This window comes from Anabrus simplex, chromosome 1 (genome assembly GCF_040414725.1).
Source record: "Anabrus simplex isolate iqAnaSimp1 chromosome 1, ASM4041472v1, whole genome shotgun sequence".
In the NCBI taxonomy this organism is placed as follows: Eukaryota; Metazoa; Arthropoda; class Insecta; order Orthoptera; family Tettigoniidae; genus Anabrus; species Anabrus simplex.
Window position 1 is genome coordinate 14,774,028 of NC_090265.1, and position 20,262 is coordinate 14,794,289.

The following is a 20,262-nucleotide window of genomic DNA, read 5'->3' on the forward strand; positions in this document are numbered from 1 at the left end:
TAAAATGTTGTATAATAATAATAATAATATTATGTATCGATGTAAGATATGTACTGTGGCCTATGTCTTTGTTTATTTCCTTGTATGTTTGTTGGTCTGACTTTTTTCTCACTACTGTAATGTTAAACACGTATTCTGTGTACCCTAATTATTATAATGTTATGTATGTATGTATGTATGTAATAATAAAATATGTATGTTTGTGGTTGTTTTTCATTGTCACCACTCCTGCCCTCAAGCTCTTGTGGGTAAGTCACCAAATAATAATAATAATAATAATAATAATAATAATAATAATAATAATAATAATAAGAAGAAGAAGCTCTTGTAATGGTCGCGGACATAGGTTCATACTTATTTATGCATGCATGTATGTATGTCTCTCCGTCTCTCTGTGTGAGTGAGTGAGTGAGTGAGTGAGTGAGTGAGAGAGAGAGAGAGAGAGAGAGAGAGAGAGAGAGAGAGAGAGAGACGTTTACCTTGCAGGGGAAGACAAAATAGTCAAAACACTCGTCCCTATCGGAATAGTCAGTAAAGTGGGAGGGAGGATGTATTTCTTTCTTTTTTTTTTTTTTTTTTTTTTTTAAGGGTAACCCCCGCTCTGCTACGTTATGAGAAAGGACCTTTCCGTAACTTAGCAACAGGAGTATACCCTCATGCACCGTACAGCTCAAGGACATTGTTCGGAAGTTTCAGCAAAACAAGGGAAAGTGTAAAAATCACAAGCTTTATTTCTCTTCACTAAACAATTACCAAAACGAACCCCTTTGTCACAAATTTTTGTTTCTTTACTAAAAAGTCCGGGACAGCGCGAACGCAGTCCCGACTACCAAAAATTACGCGCCCGAGATACCCACATTTGGGGTATTCGCAGGGGTCAACCCAAGCGAAGTGCAATGCAAGGGCCTCACCCTGGGGGAACCGCCTTGTTGATCACGGTAACCCCTACGCCAGGTAAGTATGACGAGCCCCGCTTATACGACTTGCCAAACCAATAAGGGGCCGCATATCGACAGGGGGAGCCTACAGCCTCTCCTCTATGCCCCATTTTACCAACGGTCAAAAGCGGCGACTTCCCTCGGACGAACACCACTACCCTGCACTTTCGGATCAAACTACTCGCAGCCCTCTCCATCTCGACACTCGGTTCACTGCTACCCCTGAGTATGGCGTCAAATGGGCCTAGGCAACGGACCACGCCGTCCGCACCTCTGCTTCCTCAAACCGCCAACAGAGCGCGCGTGTGTCACAAACAGTCAAATGGGACAGGCTCCTTTCTTCTTCTCCTCAGCAGATGGCTCCTCACGCAACTCTCGGACGCCATTCTACCCTTACCTGTACTACTACTCCGCACTATGCGATGCCGTGTGACCTTGGGACTATTGCTCAACTACCACCCCTAGCGCCTCCACAAGCCCAAGACGAAACAAAGAGTACTACAAGTTTCCCGCCAATTTCTACTTTCGCAACGTCCTTCCGGGGTATGATGGCGTGTGTACCTCGCCTAGGCACCCCTTTGGACTACTATCAAACGCTTTTTGCGTCGCGACGCTATCGCTTCTCGGCCTCTTGGCTAAGATCAAAGTGTAGTATCTGTTCTTATCAGCTTAATATCTGATACGTCGTGCATCGCACGACCAGAATATTAAACTTATTTTTGGAAATCGACGGAGTGCTAGGGGCTTGCTCCACCTCTGTCACGGGTTGGCCCGGCATTGCAGTACAGTCGGGATCGGCCCACCCTAAAAGAAAAAAACAAAAATAAGTTCAATATTCTGGTACTTGTTCATTTTATTACTTGTTTATTAAAATGTTGTATAATAATAATAATAATATTATGTATCGATGTAAGATATGTACTGTGGCCTATGTCTTTGTTTATTTCCTTGTATGTTTGTTGGTCTGACTTTTTTCTCACTACTGTAATGTTAAACACGTATTCTGTGTACCCTAATTATTATAATGTTATGTATGTATGTATGTATGTAATAATAAAATATGTATGTTTGTGGTTGTTTTTCATTGTCACCACTCCTGCCCTCAAGCTCTTGTGGGTAAGTCACCAAATAATAATAATAATAATAATAATAATAATAATAATAATAATAATAATAATAAGAAGAAGAAGCTCTTGTAATGGTCGCGGACATAGGTTCATACTTATTTATGCATGCATGTATGTATGTCTCTCCGTCTCTCTGTGTGAGTGAGTGAGTGAGTGAGTGAGTGAGTGAGAGAGAGAGAGAGAGAGAGAGAGAGAGAGAGAGAGAGAGAGAGAGACGTTTACCTTGCAGGGGAAGACAAAATAGTCAAAACACTCGTCCCTATCGGAATAGTCAGTAAAGTGGGAGGGAGGATGTATTTCTTTCTTTTTTTTTTTTTTTTTTTTTTTTAAGGGTAACCCCCGCTCTGCTACGTTATGAGAAAGGACCTTTCCGTAACTTAGCAACAGGAGTATACCCTCATGCACCGTACAGCTCAAGGACATTGTTCGGAAGTTTCAGCAAAACAAGGGAAAGTGTAAAAATCACAAGCTTTATTTCTCTTCACTAAACAATTACCAAAACGAACCCCTTTGTCACAAATTTTTGTTTCTTTACTAAAAAGTCCGGGACAGCGCGAACGCAGTCCCGACTACCAAAAATTACGCGCCCGAGATACCCACATTTGGGGTATTCGCAGGGGTCAACCCAAGCGAAGTGCAATGCAAGGGCCTCACCCTGGGGGAACCGCCTTGTTGATCACGGTAACCCCTACGCCAGGTAAGTATGACGAGCCCCGCTTATACGACTTGCCAAACCAATAAGGGGCCGCATATCGACAGGGGGAGCCTACAGCCTCTCCTCTATGCCCCATTTTACCAACGGTCAAAAGCGGCGACTTCCCTCGGACGAACACCACTACCCTGCACTTTCGGATCAAACTACTCGCAGCCCTCTCCATCTCGACACTCGGTTCACTGCTACCCCTGAGTATGGCGTCAAATGGGCCTAGGCAACGGACCACGCCGTCCGCACCTCTGCTTCCTCAAACCGCCAACAGAGCGCGCGTGTGTCACAAACAGTCAAATGGGACAGGCTCCTTTCTTCTTCTCCTCAGCAGATGGCTCCTCACGCAACTCTCGGACGCCATTCTACCCTTACCTGTACTACTACTCCGCACTATGCGATGCCGTGTGACCTTGGGACTATTGCTCAACTACCACCCCTAGCGCCTCCACAAGCCCAAGACGAAACAAAGAGTACTACAAGTTTCCCGCCAATTTCTACTTTCGCAACGTCCTTCCGGGGTATGATGGCGTGTGTACCTCGCCTAGGCACCCCTTTGGACTACTATCAAACGCTTTTTGCGTCGCGACGCTATCGCTTCTCGGCCTCTTGGCTAAGATCAAAGTGTAGTATCTGTTCTTATCAGCTTAATATCTGATACGTCGTGCATCGCACGACCAGAATATTAAACTTATTTTTGGAAATCGACGGAGTGCTAGGGGCTTGCTCCACCTCTGTCACGGGTTGGCCCGGCATTGCAGTACAGTCGGGATCGGCCCACCCTAAAAGAAAAAAACAAAAATAAGTTCAATATTCTGGTACTTGTTCATTTTATTACTTGTTTATTAAAATGTTGTATAATAATAATAATAATATTATGTATCGATGTAAGATATGTACTGTGGCCTATGTCTTTGTTTATTTCCTTGTATGTTTGTTGGTCTGACTTTTTTCTCACTACTGTAATGTTAAACACGTATTCTGTGTACCCTAATTATTATAATGTTATGTATGTATGTATGTATGTAATAATAAAATATGTATGTTTGTGGTTGTTTTTCATTGTCACCACTCCTGCCCTCAAGCTCTTGTGGGTAAGTCACCAAATAATAATAATAATAATAATAATAATAATAATAATAATAATAATAATAATAAGAAGAAGAAGCTCTTGTAATGGTCGCGGACATAGGTTCATACTTATTTATGCATGCATGTATGTATGTCTCTCCGTCTCTCTGTGTGAGTGAGTGAGTGAGTGAGTGAGTGAGTGAGAGAGAGAGAGAGAGAGAGAGAGAGAGAGAGAGAGAGAGAGAGAGACGTTTACCTTGCAGGGGAAGACAAAATAGTCAAAACACTCGTCCCTATCGGAATAGTCAGTAAAGTGGGAGGGAGGATGTATTTCTTTCTTTTTTTTTTTTTTTTTTTTTTTTAAGGGTAACCCCCGCTCTGCTACGTTATGAGAAAGGACCTTTCCGTAACTTAGCAACAGGAGTATACCCTCATGCACCGTACAGCTCAAGGACATTGTTCGGAAGTTTCAGCAAAACAAGGGAAAGTGTAAAAATCACAAGCTTTATTTCTCTTCACTAAACAATTACCAAAACGAACCCCTTTGTCACAAATTTTTGTTTCTTTACTAAAAAGTCCGGGACAGCGCGAACGCAGTCCCGACTACCAAAAATTACGCGCCCGAGATACCCACATTTGGGGTATTCGCAGGGGTCAACCCAAGCGAAGTGCAATGCAAGGGCCTCACCCTGGGGGAACCGCCTTGTTGATCACGGTAACCCCTACGCCAGGTAAGTATGACGAGCCCCGCTTATACGACTTGCCAAACCAATAAGGGGCCGCATATCGACAGGGGGAGCCTACAGCCTCTCCTCTATGCCCCATTTTACCAACGGTCAAAAGCGGCGACTTCCCTCGGACGAACACCACTACCCTGCACTTTCGGATCAAACTACTCGCAGCCCTCTCCATCTCGACACTCGGTTCACTGCTACCCCTGAGTATGGCGTCAAATGGGCCTAGGCAACGGACCACGCCGTCCGCACCTCTGCTTCCTCAAACCGCCAACAGAGCGCGCGTGTGTCACAAACAGTCAAATGGGACAGGCTCCTTTCTTCTTCTCCTCAGCAGATGGCTCCTCACGCAACTCTCGGACGCCATTCTACCCTTACCTGTACTACTACTCCGCACTATGCGATGCCGTGTGACCTTGGGACTATTGCTCAACTACCACCCCTAGCGCCTCCACAAGCCCAAGACGAAACAAAGAGTACTACAAGTTTCCCGCCAATTTCTACTTTCGCAACGTCCTTCCGGGGTATGATGGCGTGTGTACCTCGCCTAGGCACCCCTTTGGACTACTATCAAACGCTTTTTGCGTCGCGACGCTATCGCTTCTCGGCCTCTTGGCTAAGATCAAAGTGTAGTATCTGTTCTTATCAGCTTAATATCTGATACGTCGTGCATCGCACGACCAGAATATTAAACTTATTTTTGGAAATCGACGGAGTGCTAGGGGCTTGCTCCACCTCTGTCACGGGTTGGCCCGGCATTGCAGTACAGTCGGGATCGGCCCACCCTAAAAGAAAAAAACAAAAATAAGTTCAATATTCTGGTACTTGTTCATTTTATTACTTGTTTATTAAAATGTTGTATAATAATAATAATAATATTATGTATCGATGTAAGATATGTACTGTGGCCTATGTCTTTGTTTATTTCCTTGTATGTTTGTTGGTCTGACTTTTTTCTCACTACTGTAATGTTAAACACGTATTCTGTGTACCCTAATTATTATAATGTTATGTATGTATGTATGTATGTAATAATAAAATATGTATGTTTGTGGTTGTTTTTCATTGTCACCACTCCTGCCCTCAAGCTCTTGTGGGTAAGTCACCAAATAATAATAATAATAATAATAATAATAATAATAATAATAATAATAATAATAAGAAGAAGAAGCTCTTGTAATGGTCGCGGACATAGGTTCATACTTATTTATGCATGCATGTATGTATGTCTCTCCGTCTCTCTGTGTGAGTGAGTGAGTGAGTGAGTGAGTGAGTGAGAGAGAGAGAGAGAGAGAGAGAGAGAGAGAGAGAGAGAGAGAGAGACGTTTACCTTGCAGGGGAAGACAAAATAGTCAAAACACTCGTCCCTATCGGAATAGTCAGTAAAGTGGGAGGGAGGATGTATTTCTTTCTTTTTTTTTTTTTTTTTTTTTTTTAAGGGTAACCCCCGCTCTGCTACGTTATGAGAAAGGACCTTTCCGTAACTTAGCAACAGGAGTATACCCTCATGCACCGTACAGCTCAAGGACATTGTTCGGAAGTTTCAGCAAAACAAGGGAAAGTGTAAAAATCACAAGCTTTATTTCTCTTCACTAAACAATTACCAAAACGAACCCCTTTGTCACAAATTTTTGTTTCTTTACTAAAAAGTCCGGGACAGCGCGAACGCAGTCCCGACTACCAAAAATTACGCGCCCGAGATACCCACATTTGGGGTATTCGCAGGGGTCAACCCAAGCGAAGTGCAATGCAAGGGCCTCACCCTGGGGGAACCGCCTTGTTGATCACGGTAACCCCTACGCCAGGTAAGTATGACGAGCCCCGCTTATACGACTTGCCAAACCAATAAGGGGCCGCATATCGACAGGGGGAGCCTACAGCCTCTCCTCTATGCCCCATTTTACCAACGGTCAAAAGCGGCGACTTCCCTCGGACGAACACCACTACCCTGCACTTTCGGATCAAACTACTCGCAGCCCTCTCCATCTCGACACTCGGTTCACTGCTACCCCTGAGTATGGCGTCAAATGGGCCTAGGCAACGGACCACGCCGTCCGCACCTCTGCTTCCTCAAACCGCCAACAGAGCGCGCGTGTGTCACAAACAGTCAAATGGGACAGGCTCCTTTCTTCTTCTCCTCAGCAGATGGCTCCTCACGCAACTCTCGGACGCCATTCTACCCTTACCTGTACTACTACTCCGCACTATGCGATGCCGTGTGACCTTGGGACTATTGCTCAACTACCACCCCTAGCGCCTCCACAAGCCCAAGACGAAACAAAGAGTACTACAAGTTTCCCGCCAATTTCTACTTTCGCAACGTCCTTCCGGGGTATGATGGCGTGTGTACCTCGCCTAGGCACCCCTTTGGACTACTATCAAACGCTTTTTGCGTCGCGACGCTATCGCTTCTCGGCCTCTTGGCTAAGATCAAAGTGTAGTATCTGTTCTTATCAGCTTAATATCTGATACGTCGTGCATCGCACGACCAGAATATTAAACTTATTTTTGGAAATCGACGGAGTGCTAGGGGCTTGCTCCACCTCTGTCACGGGTTGGCCCGGCATTGCAGTACAGTCGGGATCGGCCCACCCTAAAAGAAAAAAACAAAAATAAGTTCAATATTCTGGTACTTGTTCATTTTATTACTTGTTTATTAAAATGTTGTATAATAATAATAATAATATTATGTATCGATGTAAGATATGTACTGTGGCCTATGTCTTTGTTTATTTCCTTGTATGTTTGTTGGTCTGACTTTTTTCTCACTACTGTAATGTTAAACACGTATTCTGTGTACCCTAATTATTATAATGTTATGTATGTATGTATGTATGTAATAATAAAATATGTATGTTTGTGGTTGTTTTTCATTGTCACCACTCCTGCCCTCAAGCTCTTGTGGGTAAGTCACCAAATAATAATAATAATAATAATAATAATAATAATAATAATAATAATAATAATAAGAAGAAGAAGCTCTTGTAATGGTCGCGGACATAGGTTCATACTTATTTATGCATGCATGTATGTATGTCTCTCCGTCTCTCTGTGTGAGTGAGTGAGTGAGTGAGTGAGTGAGTGAGAGAGAGAGAGAGAGAGAGAGAGAGAGAGAGAGAGAGAGAGAGAGACGTTTACCTTGCAGGGGAAGACAAAATAGTCAAAACACTCGTCCCTATCGGAATAGTCAGTAAAGTGGGAGGGAGGATGTATTTCTTTCTTTTTTTTTTTTTTTTTTTTTTTTAAGGGTAACCCCCGCTCTGCTACGTTATGAGAAAGGACCTTTCCGTAACTTAGCAACAGGAGTATACCCTCATGCACCGTACAGCTCAAGGACATTGTTCGGAAGTTTCAGCAAAACAAGGGAAAGTGTAAAAATCACAAGCTTTATTTCTCTTCACTAAACAATTACCAAAACGAACCCCTTTGTCACAAATTTTTGTTTCTTTACTAAAAAGTCCGGGACAGCGCGAACGCAGTCCCGACTACCAAAAATTACGCGCCCGAGATACCCACATTTGGGGTATTCGCAGGGGTCAACCCAAGCGAAGTGCAATGCAAGGGCCTCACCCTGGGGGAACCGCCTTGTTGATCACGGTAACCCCTACGCCAGGTAAGTATGACGAGCCCCGCTTATACGACTTGCCAAACCAATAAGGGGCCGCATATCGACAGGGGGAGCCTACAGCCTCTCCTCTATGCCCCATTTTACCAACGGTCAAAAGCGGCGACTTCCCTCGGACGAACACCACTACCCTGCACTTTCGGATCAAACTACTCGCAGCCCTCTCCATCTCGACACTCGGTTCACTGCTACCCCTGAGTATGGCGTCAAATGGGCCTAGGCAACGGACCACGCCGTCCGCACCTCTGCTTCCTCAAACCGCCAACAGAGCGCGCGTGTGTCACAAACAGTCAAATGGGACAGGCTCCTTTCTTCTTCTCCTCAGCAGATGGCTCCTCACGCAACTCTCGGACGCCATTCTACCCTTACCTGTACTACTACTCCGCACTATGCGATGCCGTGTGACCTTGGGACTATTGCTCAACTACCACCCCTAGCGCCTCCACAAGCCCAAGACGAAACAAAGAGTACTACAAGTTTCCCGCCAATTTCTACTTTCGCAACGTCCTTCCGGGGTATGATGGCGTGTGTACCTCGCCTAGGCACCCCTTTGGACTACTATCAAACGCTTTTTGCGTCGCGACGCTATCGCTTCTCGGCCTCTTGGCTAAGATCAAAGTGTAGTATCTGTTCTTATCAGCTTAATATCTGATACGTCGTGCATCGCACGACCAGAATATTAAACTTATTTTTGGAAATCGACGGAGTGCTAGGGGCTTGCTCCACCTCTGTCACGGGTTGGCCCGGCATTGCAGTACAGTCGGGATCGGCCCACCCTAAAAGAAAAAAACAAAAATAAGTTCAATATTCTGGTACTTGTTCATTTTATTACTTGTTTATTAAAATGTTGTATAATAATAATAATAATATTATGTATCGATGTAAGATATGTACTGTGGCCTATGTCTTTGTTTATTTCCTTGTATGTTTGTTGGTCTGACTTTTTTCTCACTACTGTAATGTTAAACACGTATTCTGTGTACCCTAATTATTATAATGTTATGTATGTATGTATGTATGTAATAATAAAATATGTATGTTTGTGGTTGTTTTTCATTGTCACCACTCCTGCCCTCAAGCTCTTGTGGGTAAGTCACCAAATAATAATAATAATAATAATAATAATAATAATAATAATAATAATAATAATAAGAAGAAGAAGCTCTTGTAATGGTCGCGGACATAGGTTCATACTTATTTATGCATGCATGTATGTATGTCTCTCCGTCTCTCTGTGTGAGTGAGTGAGTGAGTGAGTGAGTGAGTGAGAGAGAGAGAGAGAGAGAGAGAGAGAGAGAGAGAGAGAGAGAGAGACGTTTACCTTGCAGGGGAAGACAAAATAGTCAAAACACTCGTCCCTATCGGAATAGTCAGTAAAGTGGGAGGGAGGATGTATTTCTTTCTTTTTTTTTTTTTTTTTTTTTTTTAAGGGTAACCCCCGCTCTGCTACGTTATGAGAAAGGACCTTTCCGTAACTTAGCAACAGGAGTATACCCTCATGCACCGTACAGCTCAAGGACATTGTTCGGAAGTTTCAGCAAAACAAGGGAAAGTGTAAAAATCACAAGCTTTATTTCTCTTCACTAAACAATTACCAAAACGAACCCCTTTGTCACAAATTTTTGTTTCTTTACTAAAAAGTCCGGGACAGCGCGAACGCAGTCCCGACTACCAAAAATTACGCGCCCGAGATACCCACATTTGGGGTATTCGCAGGGGTCAACCCAAGCGAAGTGCAATGCAAGGGCCTCACCCTGGGGGAACCGCCTTGTTGATCACGGTAACCCCTACGCCAGGTAAGTATGACGAGCCCCGCTTATACGACTTGCCAAACCAATAAGGGGCCGCATATCGACAGGGGGAGCCTACAGCCTCTCCTCTATGCCCCATTTTACCAACGGTCAAAAGCGGCGACTTCCCTCGGACGAACACCACTACCCTGCACTTTCGGATCAAACTACTCGCAGCCCTCTCCATCTCGACACTCGGTTCACTGCTACCCCTGAGTATGGCGTCAAATGGGCCTAGGCAACGGACCACGCCGTCCGCACCTCTGCTTCCTCAAACCGCCAACAGAGCGCGCGTGTGTCACAAACAGTCAAATGGGACAGGCTCCTTTCTTCTTCTCCTCAGCAGATGGCTCCTCACGCAACTCTCGGACGCCATTCTACCCTTACCTGTACTACTACTCCGCACTATGCGATGCCGTGTGACCTTGGGACTATTGCTCAACTACCACCCCTAGCGCCTCCACAAGCCCAAGACGAAACAAAGAGTACTACAAGTTTCCCGCCAATTTCTACTTTCGCAACGTCCTTCCGGGGTATGATGGCGTGTGTACCTCGCCTAGGCACCCCTTTGGACTACTATCAAACGCTTTTTGCGTCGCGACGCTATCGCTTCTCGGCCTCTTGGCTAAGATCAAAGTGTAGTATCTGTTCTTATCAGCTTAATATCTGATACGTCGTGCATCGCACGACCAGAATATTAAACTTATTTTTGGAAATCGACGGAGTGCTAGGGGCTTGCTCCACCTCTGTCACGGGTTGGCCCGGCATTGCAGTACAGTCGGGATCGGCCCACCCTAAAAGAAAAAAACAAAAATAAGTTCAATATTCTGGTACTTGTTCATTTTATTACTTGTTTATTAAAATGTTGTATAATAATAATAATAATATTATGTATCGATGTAAGATATGTACTGTGGCCTATGTCTTTGTTTATTTCCTTGTATGTTTGTTGGTCTGACTTTTTTCTCACTACTGTAATGTTAAACACGTATTCTGTGTACCCTAATTATTATAATGTTATGTATGTATGTATGTATGTAATAATAAAATATGTATGTTTGTGGTTGTTTTTCATTGTCACCACTCCTGCCCTCAAGCTCTTGTGGGTAAGTCACCAAATAATAATAATAATAATAATAATAATAATAATAATAATAATAATAATAATAAGAAGAAGAAGCTCTTGTAATGGTCGCGGACATAGGTTCATACTTATTTATGCATGCATGTATGTATGTCTCTCCGTCTCTCTGTGTGAGTGAGTGAGTGAGTGAGTGAGTGAGTGAGAGAGAGAGAGAGAGAGAGAGAGAGAGAGAGAGAGAGAGAGAGAGACGTTTACCTTGCAGGGGAAGACAAAATAGTCAAAACACTCGTCCCTATCGGAATAGTCAGTAAAGTGGGAGGGAGGATGTATTTCTTTCTTTTTTTTTTTTTTTTTTTTTTTTAAGGGTAACCCCCGCTCTGCTACGTTATGAGAAAGGACCTTTCCGTAACTTAGCAACAGGAGTATACCCTCATGCACCGTACAGCTCAAGGACATTGTTCGGAAGTTTCAGCAAAACAAGGGAAAGTGTAAAAATCACAAGCTTTATTTCTCTTCACTAAACAATTACCAAAACGAACCCCTTTGTCACAAATTTTTGTTTCTTTACTAAAAAGTCCGGGACAGCGCGAACGCAGTCCCGACTACCAAAAATTACGCGCCCGAGATACCCACATTTGGGGTATTCGCAGGGGTCAACCCAAGCGAAGTGCAATGCAAGGGCCTCACCCTGGGGGAACCGCCTTGTTGATCACGGTAACCCCTACGCCAGGTAAGTATGACGAGCCCCGCTTATACGACTTGCCAAACCAATAAGGGGCCGCATATCGACAGGGGGAGCCTACAGCCTCTCCTCTATGCCCCATTTTACCAACGGTCAAAAGCGGCGACTTCCCTCGGACGAACACCACTACCCTGCACTTTCGGATCAAACTACTCGCAGCCCTCTCCATCTCGACACTCGGTTCACTGCTACCCCTGAGTATGGCGTCAAATGGGCCTAGGCAACGGACCACGCCGTCCGCACCTCTGCTTCCTCAAACCGCCAACAGAGCGCGCGTGTGTCACAAACAGTCAAATGGGACAGGCTCCTTTCTTCTTCTCCTCAGCAGATGGCTCCTCACGCAACTCTCGGACGCCATTCTACCCTTACCTGTACTACTACTCCGCACTATGCGATGCCGTGTGACCTTGGGACTATTGCTCAACTACCACCCCTAGCGCCTCCACAAGCCCAAGACGAAACAAAGAGTACTACAAGTTTCCCGCCAATTTCTACTTTCGCAACGTCCTTCCGGGGTATGATGGCGTGTGTACCTCGCCTAGGCACCCCTTTGGACTACTATCAAACGCTTTTTGCGTCGCGACGCTATCGCTTCTCGGCCTCTTGGCTAAGATCAAAGTGTAGTATCTGTTCTTATCAGCTTAATATCTGATACGTCGTGCATCGCACGACCAGAATATTAAACTTATTTTTGGAAATCGACGGAGTGCTAGGGGCTTGCTCCACCTCTGTCACGGGTTGGCCCGGCATTGCAGTACAGTCGGGATCGGCCCACCCTAAAAGAAAAAAACAAAAATAAGTTCAATATTCTGGTACTTGTTCATTTTATTACTTGTTTATTAAAATGTTGTATAATAATAATAATAATATTATGTATCGATGTAAGATATGTACTGTGGCCTATGTCTTTGTTTATTTCCTTGTATGTTTGTTGGTCTGACTTTTTTCTCACTACTGTAATGTTAAACACGTATTCTGTGTACCCTAATTATTATAATGTTATGTATGTATGTATGTATGTAATAATAAAATATGTATGTTTGTGGTTGTTTTTCATTGTCACCACTCCTGCCCTCAAGCTCTTGTGGGTAAGTCACCAAATAATAATAATAATAATAATAATAATAATAATAATAATAATAATAATAAGAAGAAGAAGCTCTTGTAATGGTCGCGGACATAGGTTCATACTTATTTATGCATGCATGTATGTATGTCTCTCCGTCTCTCTGTGTGAGTGAGTGAGTGAGTGAGTGAGTGAGTGAGAGAGAGAGAGAGAGAGAGAGAGAGAGAGAGAGAGAGAGAGAGAGAGACGTTTACCTTGCAGGGGAAGACAAAATAGTCAAAACACTCGTCCCTATCGGAATAGTCAGTAAAGTGGGAGGGAGGATGTATTTCTTTCTTTTTTTTTTTTTTTTTTTTTTTTAAGGGTAACCCCCGCTCTGCTACGTTATGAGAAAGGACCTTTCCGTAACTTAGCAACAGGAGTATACCCTCATGCACCGTACAGCTCAAGGACATTGTTCGGAAGTTTCAGCAAAACAAGGGAAAGTGTAAAAATCACAAGCTTTATTTCTCTTCACTAAACAATTACCAAAACGAACCCCTTTGTCACAAATTTTTGTTTCTTTACTAAAAAGTCCGGGACAGCGCGAACGCAGTCCCGACTACCAAAAATTACGCGCCCGAGATACCCACATTTGGGGTATTCGCAGGGGTCAACCCAAGCGAAGTGCAATGCAAGGGCCTCACCCTGGGGGAACCGCCTTGTTGATCACGGTAACCCCTACGCCAGGTAAGTATGACGAGCCCCGCTTATACGACTTGCCAAACCAATAAGGGGCCGCATATCGACAGGGGGAGCCTACAGCCTCTCCTCTATGCCCCATTTTACCAACGGTCAAAAGCGGCGACTTCCCTCGGACGAACACCACTACCCTGCACTTTCGGATCAAACTACTCGCAGCCCTCTCCATCTCGACACTCGGTTCACTGCTACCCCTGAGTATGGCGTCAAATGGGCCTAGGCAACGGACCACGCCGTCCGCACCTCTGCTTCCTCAAACCGCCAACAGAGCGCGCGTGTGTCACAAACAGTCAAATGGGACAGGCTCCTTTCTTCTTCTCCTCAGCAGATGGCTCCTCACGCAACTCTCGGACGCCATTCTACCCTTACCTGTACTACTACTCCGCACTATGCGATGCCGTGTGACCTTGGGACTATTGCTCAACTACCACCCCTAGCGCCTCCACAAGCCCAAGACGAAACAAAGAGTACTACAAGTTTCCCGCCAATTTCTACTTTCGCAACGTCCTTCCGGGGTATGATGGCGTGTGTACCTCGCCTAGGCACCCCTTTGGACTACTATCAAACGCTTTTTGCGTCGCGACGCTATCGCTTCTCGGCCTCTTGGCTAAGATCAAAGTGTAGTATCTGTTCTTATCAGCTTAATATCTGATACGTCGTGCATCGCACGACCAGAATATTAAACTTATTTTTGGAAATCGACGGAGTGCTAGGGGCTTGCTCCACCTCTGTCACGGGTTGGCCCGGCATTGCAGTACAGTCGGGATCGGCCCACCCTAAAAGAAAAAAACAAAAATAAGTTCAATATTCTGGTACTTGTTCATTTTATTACTTGTTTATTAAAATGTTGTATAATAATAATAATAATATTATGTATCGATGTAAGATATGTACTGTGGCCTATGTCTTTGTTTATTTCCTTGTATGTTTGTTGGTCTGACTTTTTTCTCACTACTGTAATGTTAAACACGTATTCTGTGTACCCTAATTATTATAATGTTATGTATGTATGTATGTATGTAATAATAAAATATGTATGTTTGTGGTTGTTTTTCATTGTCACCACTCCTGCCCTCAAGCTCTTGTGGGTAAGTCACCAAATAATAATAATAATAATAATAATAATAATAATAATAATAATAATAATAATAAGAAGAAGAAGCTCTTGTAATGGTCGCGGACATAGGTTCATACTTATTTATGCATGCATGTATGTATGTCTCTCCGTCTCTCTGTGTGAGTGAGTGAGTGAGTGAGTGAGTGAGTGAGAGAGAGAGAGAGAGAGAGAGAGAGAGAGAGAGAGAGAGAGAGAGACGTTTACCTTGCAGGGGAAGACAAAATAGTCAAAACACTCGTCCCTATCGGAATAGTCAGTAAAGTGGGAGGGAGGATGTATTTCTTTCTTTTTTTTTTTTTTTTTTTTTTTTAAGGGTAACCCCCGCTCTGCTACGTTATGAGAAAGGACCTTTCCGTAACTTAGCAACAGGAGTATACCCTCATGCACCGTACAGCTCAAGGACATTGTTCGGAAGTTTCAGCAAAACAAGGGAAAGTGTAAAAATCACAAGCTTTATTTCTCTTCACTAAACAATTACCAAAACGAACCCCTTTGTCACAAATTTTTGTTTCTTTACTAAAAAGTCCGGGACAGCGCGAACGCAGTCCCGACTACCAAAAATTACGCGCCCGAGATACCCACATTTGGGGTATTCGCAGGGGTCAACCCAAGCGAAGTGCAATGCAAGGGCCTCACCCTGGGGGAACCGCCTTGTTGATCACGGTAACCCCTACGCCAGGTAAGTATGACGAGCCCCGCTTATACGACTTGCCAAACCAATAAGGGGCCGCATATCGACAGGGGGAGCCTACAGCCTCTCCTCTATGCCCCATTTTACCAACGGTCAAAAGCGGCGACTTCCCTCGGACGAACACCACTACCCTGCACTTTCGGATCAAACTACTCGCAGCCCTCTCCATCTCGACACTCGGTTCACTGCTACCCCTGAGTATGGCGTCAAATGGGCCTAGGCAACGGACCACGCCGTCCGCACCTCTGCTTCCTCAAACCGCCAACAGAGCGCGCGGGGGCCACCTACGCAAAGCTCCCCAGCCCCTCCTCCTTTTTTGACCTGTCTTTTCTAAGTCCTAAAACGTCGTTGTGTGTGGCACAGAAACGCGGTGGTTTGGCTACGTTTGGTTGTTTGGATATGATTAATTTCTTTTGGAGCATTTACTATGTCTTTATACTTCCTTTGCTGCACTGACGTACCTTTGTCTACTTGTCCGAGTGCGGTACTTTGTATAGCAGTCGTGTAGACTAAGTTACTACGGAGATTACCGCATGGCAGTGCTATCTGGTAACTCGTTGAGGTAGTACGGTATCGATCTTTTTCGCACGCGGGGAATGCGTAGCAGCTCCTTCTCGGGATACTTATTCCCTACTATATATTTTACGGCGTCTTTTCACCGCGTTTCGATGTTCTTACCTGTTGGCCGACATGTTATTTGTATTTTTGCGTTTGACGAATGACTCCTGTTTATATAATTTCTTTTCTGACCCGTTTTATGAGCACTATTCTAAGATGATATAATTCGAAACTGTCCATTCATCTAACAATGCATTAGGCTAGTGTTCCTGGTATATAGACTGATCTACTATTTAAGCAACTCGTTCATATTATCACACCTTGCATGCAGTCTCCTCCAGAAATTTTCCTCTAAGTTTTCTTAATGACATATGATTTGAATGCCTTTTAGGCTTAGGGCTATCAATTCACTGCACATACTCCTCCTATTCATTCATTATACATTTCCTCTTGGTCTTCCCTGTTTTGTTTTATGTACTTCCTCTTTCAAAACCTGGTTTCATTCTAGCTCTATCCTGTCCTGGACTTTGATAACCTCTGCAGCTAGGGTACAAGCTTAGAAAAGCAAACATTTCAATTTCACACTTCACTAATTTTTCATCCACATTAATATTTAATTTCATTTCTGCATCACTTCGTTTCTTAACTTTTAATTCATACATATCCCTTCATTATATTAAAAATCAATTTGAAACTACATTTCATGATAATGCATCAACAACATTGCCCTCCTACCTTTATTTTACTATACTGCTGACAATTTCAATTTCGTACAGAGCTTGTATTCCAGACCCCTACCTCAACAAGTCCCTCAAGCCTTATTACCCTTCCTTACACGCACTTTTACAAGGAATAGATGAGTACAATATTGTCCTGAGGTTGCCTCGGAACTGCAGCCTTTATTTTCTCACCCCCGCTGCCTGCCGTCTTGAAACAAATTTGTTGTAACTTCCTCATCCATACATACAGTATAACTGCAATGTGCCTTTTATAACTTTCTGGACATCTACTTTTCTTTACTTCACGTACACAGACTTGAGGTGTTCCTTAATGCCACAACTCTCATCTGAACTCACCACATTATCTCCATTCACTGAATATTTCCTGAATTTTTTTTCTACATAAATGCTATGAACTTCTGCAATGCTGTCATCAGACACTAAACGTTGATCTTTAATTGTCAAAAGATTTACATGGACCCTATACCTCATAGCTCTCCTTGCTTACACCGTTCACTTACTTTTCCCACAATATTGGCAGTAAAATGACCGTGTCTCTTACCTCCTCGGAAGTTCCTTCACTTTCAACAGCTTCCTTTCCCTTCTATATTCTTTCTGCACATGATCACAATGAATATGCAAAGGCTGACTAGAAGATTATGGGAGATAATGGGTAGGACAAGAGGAAAGACGGGAACTAAGCAGGTTCACATGCTGGACTCAGATGGCGATCTTTGTGGGACAGTAACAATAGAAAAAGTAGAAAAAGAAGTACACTTTCGCTGAAGTCTAATGAACAACATTTTTAAGATACATCCTGGACACTACTATTTCATATCACTAACAACGGGAGTTCTTTACACTGTATGCATTTTATTACAACATGGTTACTTACTCTGACCCTGTCTACACATCTGCCCTTAAAGGTAACTAGGCCCGACTTACGGTGATGTACATGAGACACTACATCATTTTCTGTAACATACAGGCTGCAAGTATAGATATGAATGTTGGATGAACTAAGCTATTTTATTATTAAGACTCTGATTATTATTTATTAAGGACAGTAAAATATGTGTATATGTTAGATTCTTACTTAAAAAAATGAAACAAAAGATGAAAAAGGCAGGATATATGTAACATTCCATTAAAAGCATTCCTGTTCTATTTTCTTGTAGATTGTCTCAAAGGTAACATTGGCGGTTTCTGGTATAGCACAATGGAGCAATGAACCTCCAGTTTATATCACATTGTACTTGACTACTTAATTGTCTCAACTTTGTCAATCTCGAAGCATTTGCTAAGCTCAACTATCCGTAATATACTCGTACTGACTTTCAATTCAAGCGAGCCGCGCAAAGTCCTGGCTGGATACTCGTCTGGAATGCACCCCCCGTGCAAGGCCACATCTCCGTCCGTACCTGGGTGAAGGGTGTGGTGAGGTGCGGGGAGATGCCGACCAACACGTAGACAATACCAGGATATCGCAGAAACGAATATCCGTGATTTACGCATGCGCAATATGCCACTCTCTCTCACCCGTCTTCGTAATCGCAAGTAGTGTTGTTGGGGTTAGACAACTAGTACATGCCTGCCATCTGTTGCCCTTACAGGAATTTAACTACGGCAGCAAAGAATAGTACTTATAGTTAACACTAGTGTTGGAAAGCATCTTTACTACCAAAAGTCACATTAAACTGCCAAATTCTGATTGATATTTTGTCCCAAATATATTACTAATACTTAATGAACATCTATTCATTTGCCTTCTTTGGAGTAATTATTTCTTGGAGAGGAACTTAACTTAAAAATCATTGAGGCAAAAAATAGCGGGAAGATAGTACCAATGAAAATGCTAACTGCCTAGCCCACAAGAGTTCGTAAAATTAAGTTACCAACGTTATCAACAGTGCAAACACACATCCCTAATGTTTCCTTCTGTTTTTCAAATGTGATACTAGTGTTTATAAAACTTTGCAGTATTTATCATAATTCGTTATATTATTGTACGTTGTGCAAGAGTCTCAGTGTTCTGTTGTGCCGTACAGAAACTTAATTTTTAGAACATAAAGAAGTTACAATCTTATGTCCGTGTGTGTGTCTTTGTGCATTGTGGTTGCGTCCACAATCTTTGTGCTCGGGAAAGGTAAGGAGCTACAAAATGAGTATGAACAGTGTCCAGATACCTAGAAAGACAAAATTTTCATCTCTTTCTCTCTTGAGCGCAAACTTGAGATTAAGAATGCCGGCCGCCCTCTGCGTGATCTTGATATACCGATGCAGATGAAAAGTGAAGAAATGGATATAGGCCCTATGCAAAAGAATCGAGTAGATGTGTGGGTGCAAAATTAGCAATATCAACAGGATGGTTTGTTTTCCCTGTTTATTTTGTGTGAGTGATGAAAGCGAAGGGACTTGGACCAAAGTCGGAGTGGTATTATGTGGGGGCGAAGGGGGGGCGGCACAAGAATTCTTCCTTCTATTGAACCCCCAGTGACAAAAGTCACGCGCCGCCACTGAAAGGTAATTATTGTATACTGCTTGCTAGTTACAAATTAGAGACCGAAATATTATTTATTTTACATTACAACACTTACTTATCACATATGCAATCTCCGTAACTACACACAAAAAAAACTATTTTTCAAATTGTCAGATATGTAACTTATCCTGTTATTGCATTACAAGGCTTTGCTATTCACTAATTTACCTTTCCACATCACATTAAGTAATTGGTGCAGATTTACACATATCATCTGCTGTGTACACTAATTTAAACACTTCACTGCCGAACTTCAGCAGAGCATGTTCTTCACTTCTGCTCCCCCTCAAGGACTCTCCAGAGAAGTGACTATTGGCGAACACCTCCAAGGCTGTCAGAGTTTTGAGGACATATATCCAGCCTGGCATAAAAATGACATGTTGCTCTGGATGTAGCCTATAACTACCTCAACTCATACTTTCTTTCATAGTTCCTTGCCTGTTTGTATAGAATCTGCACCTTGGAACCCTAAATGCTGCAGAACTCATTTCACATAATAAATAATGTAATAAAAAACAGTTATTGTTAACTCAAACAACTGCATTTCCTTAAAAATACAAACTCTACATTACAGCACGGAGGTTTCTGAATAAACTTGGTGGGAACACATTTTATGACTTGTATGGAGGAACTGCTTTAATATAAATTTTCTGGTGCACCATGATTAACACAAATTAATGTGGGGTCCACAAAGATTACAACATACATATTAAATTTTAGGGTTTACAATACAAACCTTGCCTACAGCATCATTCATCCTCTCGTAAAATCTTAATGGAACTGCTGACAAGGAAGCAACTCAGGATAGCCTCTTTGATTTTATCAACTTCAGCACAAGCCCTTACAGTCATTCTTGGTCATCACAAGGCTCTGTGAGTAACAAAACCACTTTGCTTCAAGTTCATACCTCGTTTTACCCTACTCAACCTGACTAATGGTGGACAGTAATTATATACTCCACTGAGGTGCTGTTCACAAGGTACTGAAATACCAGTATGGCTATAGCATGTCACT

General features: G+C 43.1%; 17 non-coding genes across 17 annotated transcripts; 8 read left to right on the forward strand and 9 right to left on the reverse strand.

Annotated features, from left to right (window-relative positions):
• Positions 1-800: 800 nt before the first annotated feature.
• On the reverse strand, positions 801-962 carry LOC137497149 (U1 spliceosomal RNA). The gene has a single exon (XR_011017685.1). It is a non-coding gene; the product is annotated as a U1 spliceosomal RNA (small nuclear RNA).
• A 591-nt stretch (positions 963-1,553) lies between these two features.
• On the forward strand, positions 1,554-1,746 carry LOC136859195 (U2 spliceosomal RNA). Its single transcript, XR_011017703.1, has one exon. It is a non-coding gene; the product is annotated as a U2 spliceosomal RNA (small nuclear RNA).
• An 862-nt stretch (positions 1,747-2,608) lies between these two features.
• Positions 2,609-2,770, reverse strand: LOC136859061 (U1 spliceosomal RNA). Its single transcript, XR_010858819.1, has one exon. It is a non-coding gene; the product is annotated as a U1 spliceosomal RNA (small nuclear RNA).
• A 591-nt stretch (positions 2,771-3,361) lies between these two features.
• On the forward strand, positions 3,362-3,554 carry LOC136859131 (U2 spliceosomal RNA). Its single transcript, XR_010858881.1, has one exon. It is a non-coding gene; the product is annotated as a U2 spliceosomal RNA (small nuclear RNA).
• Positions 3,555-4,416: 862 nt separating this feature from the next.
• LOC136859062 (U1 spliceosomal RNA) lies at positions 4,417-4,578 on the reverse strand. Its single transcript, XR_010858820.1, has one exon. It is a non-coding gene; the product is annotated as a U1 spliceosomal RNA (small nuclear RNA).
• A 591-nt stretch (positions 4,579-5,169) lies between these two features.
• On the forward strand, positions 5,170-5,362 carry LOC136859132 (U2 spliceosomal RNA). Its single transcript, XR_010858882.1, has one exon. It is a non-coding gene; the product is annotated as a U2 spliceosomal RNA (small nuclear RNA).
• An 862-nt stretch (positions 5,363-6,224) lies between these two features.
• Positions 6,225-6,386, reverse strand: LOC136859063 (U1 spliceosomal RNA). Its single transcript, XR_010858821.1, has one exon. It is a non-coding gene; the product is annotated as a U1 spliceosomal RNA (small nuclear RNA).
• Positions 6,387-6,977: 591 nt separating this feature from the next.
• LOC136859133 (U2 spliceosomal RNA) lies at positions 6,978-7,170 on the forward strand. The gene has a single exon (XR_010858883.1). It is a non-coding gene; the product is annotated as a U2 spliceosomal RNA (small nuclear RNA).
• An 862-nt stretch (positions 7,171-8,032) lies between these two features.
• Positions 8,033-8,194, reverse strand: LOC136859065 (U1 spliceosomal RNA). Its single transcript, XR_010858822.1, has one exon. It is a non-coding gene; the product is annotated as a U1 spliceosomal RNA (small nuclear RNA).
• A 591-nt stretch (positions 8,195-8,785) lies between these two features.
• Positions 8,786-8,978, forward strand: LOC136859134 (U2 spliceosomal RNA). Its single transcript, XR_010858884.1, has one exon. It is a non-coding gene; the product is annotated as a U2 spliceosomal RNA (small nuclear RNA).
• Positions 8,979-9,840: 862 nt separating this feature from the next.
• Positions 9,841-10,002, reverse strand: LOC136859066 (U1 spliceosomal RNA). The gene has a single exon (XR_010858823.1). It is a non-coding gene; the product is annotated as a U1 spliceosomal RNA (small nuclear RNA).
• A 591-nt stretch (positions 10,003-10,593) lies between these two features.
• On the forward strand, positions 10,594-10,786 carry LOC136859135 (U2 spliceosomal RNA). Its single transcript, XR_010858885.1, has one exon. It is a non-coding gene; the product is annotated as a U2 spliceosomal RNA (small nuclear RNA).
• Positions 10,787-11,648: 862 nt separating this feature from the next.
• LOC136859067 (U1 spliceosomal RNA) lies at positions 11,649-11,810 on the reverse strand. Its single transcript, XR_010858824.1, has one exon. It is a non-coding gene; the product is annotated as a U1 spliceosomal RNA (small nuclear RNA).
• Positions 11,811-12,401: 591 nt separating this feature from the next.
• Positions 12,402-12,594, forward strand: LOC136859136 (U2 spliceosomal RNA). The gene has a single exon (XR_010858886.1). It is a non-coding gene; the product is annotated as a U2 spliceosomal RNA (small nuclear RNA).
• An 861-nt stretch (positions 12,595-13,455) lies between these two features.
• On the reverse strand, positions 13,456-13,617 carry LOC136859068 (U1 spliceosomal RNA). The gene has a single exon (XR_010858825.1). It is a non-coding gene; the product is annotated as a U1 spliceosomal RNA (small nuclear RNA).
• Positions 13,618-14,208: 591 nt separating this feature from the next.
• On the forward strand, positions 14,209-14,401 carry LOC136859137 (U2 spliceosomal RNA). The gene has a single exon (XR_010858887.1). It is a non-coding gene; the product is annotated as a U2 spliceosomal RNA (small nuclear RNA).
• An 862-nt stretch (positions 14,402-15,263) lies between these two features.
• Positions 15,264-15,425, reverse strand: LOC136859069 (U1 spliceosomal RNA). The gene has a single exon (XR_010858826.1). It is a non-coding gene; the product is annotated as a U1 spliceosomal RNA (small nuclear RNA).
• Positions 15,426-20,262: the final 4,837 nt, after the last annotated feature.